A 6,459-nucleotide genomic window follows, 5' to 3' on the forward strand; every position below is an offset into this window, starting at 1 on the left:
CCCCTTGATCGCCCCCCCTAGAGTTAACCTCTTCCCTGACAGTGACATTTATACAGTAATCAGTGGCCATTTTTAACTCTGATTGCTGTATAAATGTCACTGGTTCCAAAAAAAAGTGTCAAAAGTGTTGGATCTGTCCGCCGCAATGTCGCAGTCCCGCTAAAAATCGCAGATCGCCGCCATTACTGGTAAAAAATAAATAAATAATAAAAATGCCATAAATCTATCCCCTATTTTGTAGACGCGATAACTTTTGCGCAAACCAATCAATATACACTTATTGCAATTTTTTTTTTTACCAAAAATATGTAGAACACATTTGGCCTAAACTGATGAAGAATATATATTTTTTTTTTTGGGGGGGGGGGGATATTAATTATAGCAAAAAGTAAAAAAAAAAATGTTTTTTTTTACATATTTTTGGGGGATATTTATTATAGCAAAATGTAAAAAATAATGCGTTTTTTTCAAAATTGTTGCTCTTTTTTTTGTTTATAGTGCAAAAAATTAAAATCGCAGAGGTGATCAGATACTACCAAAAGAAAGCTGTATTTGTGGGAATAATAGAACATTGATTTTGTTTGGGTACAGCATCGCACCACCGCGCAATTGTCAGTTAAAGCGATGCAGTGCCGTATCGCAAGAAATGGCCTGGTCATTAAGGGGGTAAATCCTTCCGGTTCTTAAGTGGTTAAGTTTTGCTTTTAAAATATTCCATCTGGGAGGGAGGGGGGGGGTACCTGAACCGTTTAATAAGCGTTATGGTTTTGGTGGAGCGCTCAGTGCTCCGAGGTTGGAAGGGAGGGGGGTGCAGGAGCTCGGGGGGTGACAGAAGTTTGTGCTAAAATAGTTTTGGCAGAGATCTGTAGATACATCTCTTGTAAATCTGTAATGAAGAGAAGGATCTGGTCTGCATGAATCTGTTGCTGAAATCCATAACCGTCTATCTGCCGCAGTGCATCAATACCAGAGGGAGCGCCAATGAGTGTCGACATGTGAAGATTAGCGCAGGTCCGTGGACTGGCTGGATTTGGACCAAGAAACGGCAAGATTAATGGGGATTCTCGGGGTTGTTGACAGCTTGTATTTACCGCAAGGGAACTGACAAGAAAGAGACCTTAAAAAAGTCATTGTCCTGGTTCTCATTTCCGACCTTTCCTTTTTTTTTCTTTTTTTCTGAGCTTTTTATTTTATTGGTCATTTTACATATTTGATGCACATTCTTCACAATTAAAATTGGTCTTTCTTTCTCATTTTTGTGATTCTTTTCTTCGCTGAATCCACCCATCCACTCCACAATTTCTTTAGCCACTTGAGCTCCGGAAAGGTTTTACCCCCTTCATGACCAGGGCATTTTTTGTTATTCGGCATTGCGCTACTTTACCTGGTAATTGCGCAGTCATGCAACACTGTGCCCAAATTAAATTTATATAATTTTTTTTCAAACAAATAGAGATTTCTTTTAGTGGTATTTGATCGCTACTGGGTTTTTTTACATTTTTTTTTATAAAATAAACAAAAAACGACTAAAAATTTTGAAAAAAAATGCAATTTTTTTTTACTTTCTGTTATAAAACATATCTAATTAAAAAAAAATAAAAATCTAATTTCTTCATATATTTAGGCTAATATGTATTAGACATGTGCGCCGTCAATAAATTATTTTTGTTTTGTTCCGTTCCGTTTCCAAAAGACGACTGAAAATTTTGAAAAAAAGGCAATTTTTTTTTACTCTCTGTTATAAAACATATCTAATAAAAAAAAAAAAAAAAAAAACTAAATTCTTCATATATTTAGGCTAATATGTATTAGACATGTGCGCCGTCAATAAATTTGTTTTGTTTCGTTCTGTTTCGTATTAGAATTAATTCATATTTCGTAACTCGTGTCCGAAATTCAATTTAAATTCGTACAAAATACGAATTTTCGTTAGGTTCGTTAACTTTTCGTAACAATTATGAATGTTCGTTATGATGAATTTATCATTATAAGGGGCTCCCACCATCCCTGTGCTGTGCTCATTATGAGGGGCTCCACCCATCCCTGTGCTGTGCTCATTATGAGGGGCTCCACCCATCCCTGTGCTGTGCTCATTATGAGGGGCTCCCACCATCCCTGTGCTGTGCTCATTATGAGGGGCTCCACCCATCCCTGTGCTGTGCTCATTATGAGGGGCTCCACCCATCCCTGTGCTGTGCTGACTTCCTGGGTTTTTAACTTTTTAGGTTTGTTAACTTTTCGTAACGATTACGAATGTTCGTTAGGAATTTGGATCCGAAATTCGTAAACGAAATTTCGTATTTCGTACAAAATTTCGGAAGCATAGCAATTCGTATTTGGGATCCTCCCGAATGTACGCATTGACGGGAATTCGTACGAATTTGAGATTTGTACGAAACTAATCGCACATCTCTAATATGTATTCTGCTACATGTCTTTGGTAAGAAGAACCCAATAAGCTTATATTAATTGGTTTGTTTGAAAGTTATGGCGTCTACAAACAATTATATATATACTGGAATGTTTATGTTTTTTTTTTTTTATACTAGTAAAGGCGGTGATCAGCGACTTATAGAGGGACTGTGATAGTGTGGCAGGCAATCTGACACTAACTAACTGTAGGAACTGACTAAGTGACACTGATACAGTAATCAGTGCTAATACTATTCACTGTCACTGGTTGGGAAGGGGTTAACATCTCCGGACCCTACTTTACAGCTAGAAAAATAAAACAGCCACATCTCTGCACTCTGTAGAGAGCCCTGCCTGTGAATACCTAATCACGTACATCTACACAGTTTGGTACAGCAGGGCTGCCCGGCTGCAGTATAAACGCGGTGGGCGTTCCTGAAGTGGTTATAGTGAAACTAAACTCAAAAAGTGAAGATTTGCTACATTATAGGGAACATTTAGAAATGTTAAAGGATATCTATGGTCACAGCATGCATTTTTATAACATCAGCATTTTAATATCAACGCAAACAATACTTATTACCAACAATCCAAACTTTCTTGAAAATTCTCCTTTCGTGTTGTGAGTTCTGCTGGCCGGCTCTTTCCACGACTTTCTGGATTCCCAGCATTCTGTGCAGCTTCTCCTCCATATCTAAAGACTACATATCCCATGGTACCTTGCTGCCTGCAATCACTGATTCCTTCACTGACTCCGCCCCAGAAACGCCTTTTATTAGAAGGCATGTATAAGCAGTCATTTCAGGTAACTACAGAGGCTGAATATTTCCGGGTCTTTGAAGGAATTGATGATATGATATACTCACTGCCAGGGCTTTTTTCTCAGAGAATAGGTGCAGGTACCCCCCCCTTCCAAGTCACCCCTGGTCTCCACCCCCTACCCACCTCCGAGCACCATCCCTTGGTTCCATCCCCTACCCACCGCCCTGTACCGCCACTTTTAGAGACAACAGAACCAAGTATCATTTTGTGGTGTTAAGTACAGTAATTTTTATGAAATTTGTTATTCACAACAAGAAAAGCAGTATAATACTGTAGATCTCCTGCAGCCAGCAAAAATCCCCCCCTAATCAACAATAGACACCCTACAACATATTAGATCCTCCAACACCCAACAACAAGAGGCCTCTCCCTTAACAGTAGATCTCTCCCAGCAACAATAGACCCCCCACCCCGCCTCAACAATAGACCCCCCACCCCGCCTCAACAATAGACCCCCCACCCCACCTCAACAATAGATCCCCCACCCCACCTCAACAATAGATCCCCCAGCAGCCAACATCAATAAATCCTCCAGTACACCCCCAGCACCCCTTGCTATTACATATATTCAGTGCTGGAGGTGGTGGAACTGCATTCCCCCACGTTCCCACTGAAAAAAGCCCTGCTCACCGCCCCCTTCCCTCTATAGCAGTGGTACCCATACTGCGGCCCACAGGCCAGATGCGGACCTTTGTATGCCTTTATCCAGCCCTTGGGAATTCCTCCCACAGATAGAAGCACCATTCTTAACACTGATACGGATGATGGAGCACTATTCCTCTCACTGACACCAATAATGGGGCACTATTCCTCCCACTGATACCAACAATGGGGCACTATTCCTCCCCTTGATACTGATGATGGGGCACTATTCCTCCCAATGACACCAATGATGGGGCACTATTCCTCCCACTGACACCAATGATGGGGCACTATTCCTCCCACTGATACCAACAATGGGGCACTATTCCTCCCCTTGATACTGATGATGGGGCACTATTCCTCCCTCTGACACCAATGATGGGGCACTATTCCTCCCACTGATACCAACAATGGGGCACTATTCCTCCCACTGATACCAACAATGGGGCACTATTCCTCCCCTTGGTACTGATGATGGGACACTATTCCTCCCACTGACACCAATGATAAGGCATTATTCATATCATTAACCATTTCTCGACCAGCTCTTGTATACTGTATATACGGCGGAAGAATGGCTCTGCTGCGTGAACCTCTGTATATATACTGTGGCTCCTTTAAGAGCCATAACAGGCACGCGCGTGCCTGCTGCACGGCGGGGGACCCAATGCGCGTGGCAACCCGCGGTTGTGGGCACGAGAGCAGGAATGGGGATTTGTGTGTGTAAACACACAAATCCCTGTCCTGTAAGGGGAGGAGAAAGATCTTATTTTCCTACTAAGTAGGAACAACGATATGTCTCCTCCCCCAGTCAGTCCTATCCCCTCACAGTTAGAACACACCTAAGGAACACACATTTAACCCCTTGATCGCCCCCTTAACCCCTTCCCTGCCAGTGACATGTATACAGTAATCAGTATTTTTTAGCTCTGATCGCTGTATAAATGTCAATGGTCCCAAAAAAGTGTCAAAAGTGTCCGATGTGTCCGCCGCAAAGTCGCAGTCCCGATAAAAATCGCAGATCACCGCCATTACTAGAAAAAAAAAAAAATCCATAAATCTATCCATAAAGCCATAAATATATCCCCTATTTTGTAGACCACGGGTCTCAAACTGGCGACCCTCTAGCTGTTGCGGAACTACAAGTCCCATCATGCCTCAGCCCGGCTTGTAACAGTCAGCCTTGCAAATACCTCATGGGACTTGTAGCTTTGCAACAGCTTGAGACCCCTGTAGACGCTATAACTATTGTGCAAACCACTCAATATACGCTGTGATTTTTTTTTTTTTTTACCAAAAATATGTAGAAGAATACATAATGCCCTAAACTAATGAGGATTTTTTTTTTTCTTTTTGGGATATTTATTATAGCAAAAAGTAAAAAATATTGTGTTTTTTCAAAATTGTCGCTCTTCTTTTGTTTATAGCGCAAAAAATAAAAACCGCAGAGGTGATCAAATACCACCAAAAGAAAGTTCTATTTGTGGGAAAAAAAAAATATATGCATTTTGTTTGCGTACAACGTCGCGCGACCGCGCAATTGTCAGTTAAAGTGACGCAGTCGCAAAAAATGGCAAAAAAAAAAGGGGGTAAATTCTTCCGGGGCCGAAGTGGTTAATATGCATTATGGAGCGCAATTCCTCCTCCTACTGACCACAGGCAACTATGTCATTTTTTTTGCTCCTACTGACCACAGTCTGGCCCACCTACAGTCTGAAGGCCCTTTGTGTGAAAAACTTTGCAGACCCCTGCACTATAACAAAAGGCAAGGAGAATATTGGGGCAAATTGTGCCGTGCTTATTGTATCTTTCTTGCACCCAGTTTCACGTTTTTTTTCTTTTTTTTTTTTTTTTTTCGATCCCTCTGTAGAAATGTTAATTTCCGTAGGAAGGTTTTATTCGACATTTCAGAGGCAGAGCAGCCATTGGTTATTAACGCATGGCGTCCATCCACCTCCCATATATTATATTCCATGTACGCAGCAATCCGAGCCCTGGGCCCGTTCCCGTAATGTACGCAGAGATTTATAGATTGCCTAAATGCACGTGAAATAATACCTTAATCATCGTTTTTTGGGCCATTAATCAAAAGGAGGAAATTCTTTTTTTTTTTTTTACTGCCATCGCTACAAAGTTATCCTTCGGAGGAGAATAATTGGACCGCGGTGAGTAATATTATTCATTAAAAAAAGTCATTTATTACCTTAGATAAACAGCGCAGCTCCGGGAAATGCTTCTCTCGCACGATCAGGCAATGGCTGGGCTGGTTTGCGGCAAACGCCAGAATAAGTCTTACATCTATGAAATCTGACCTCCATCCTCCAGCTGTACCGGATCCTCACCTGGACTGAAATGGCTTACTGTGATTTCACTGCACACTGTGAGCTTCTCACAATGTGCGTTAGAAGCTCCAGCAAGTCAGATAGAGCCCCGTCTCATTTCCTGGCTGGAGGACGCCCGGCATCATCTAGCGCTTCCCTCCCCGGCTTGACTGTCCCTGGCCCCACCCCTTTTATTCACTGTACAGTGGGACCTTGGTTTTTTGAGTAACGCGGTTAACAAGGGTTTTGAAAGACGAGCAAC

This window comes from Aquarana catesbeiana, linkage group LG11 (assembly GCF_042186555.1).
Source record: "Aquarana catesbeiana isolate 2022-GZ linkage group LG11, ASM4218655v1, whole genome shotgun sequence".
Classification (NCBI taxonomy): Eukaryota; Metazoa; Chordata; class Amphibia; order Anura; family Ranidae; genus Aquarana; species Aquarana catesbeiana.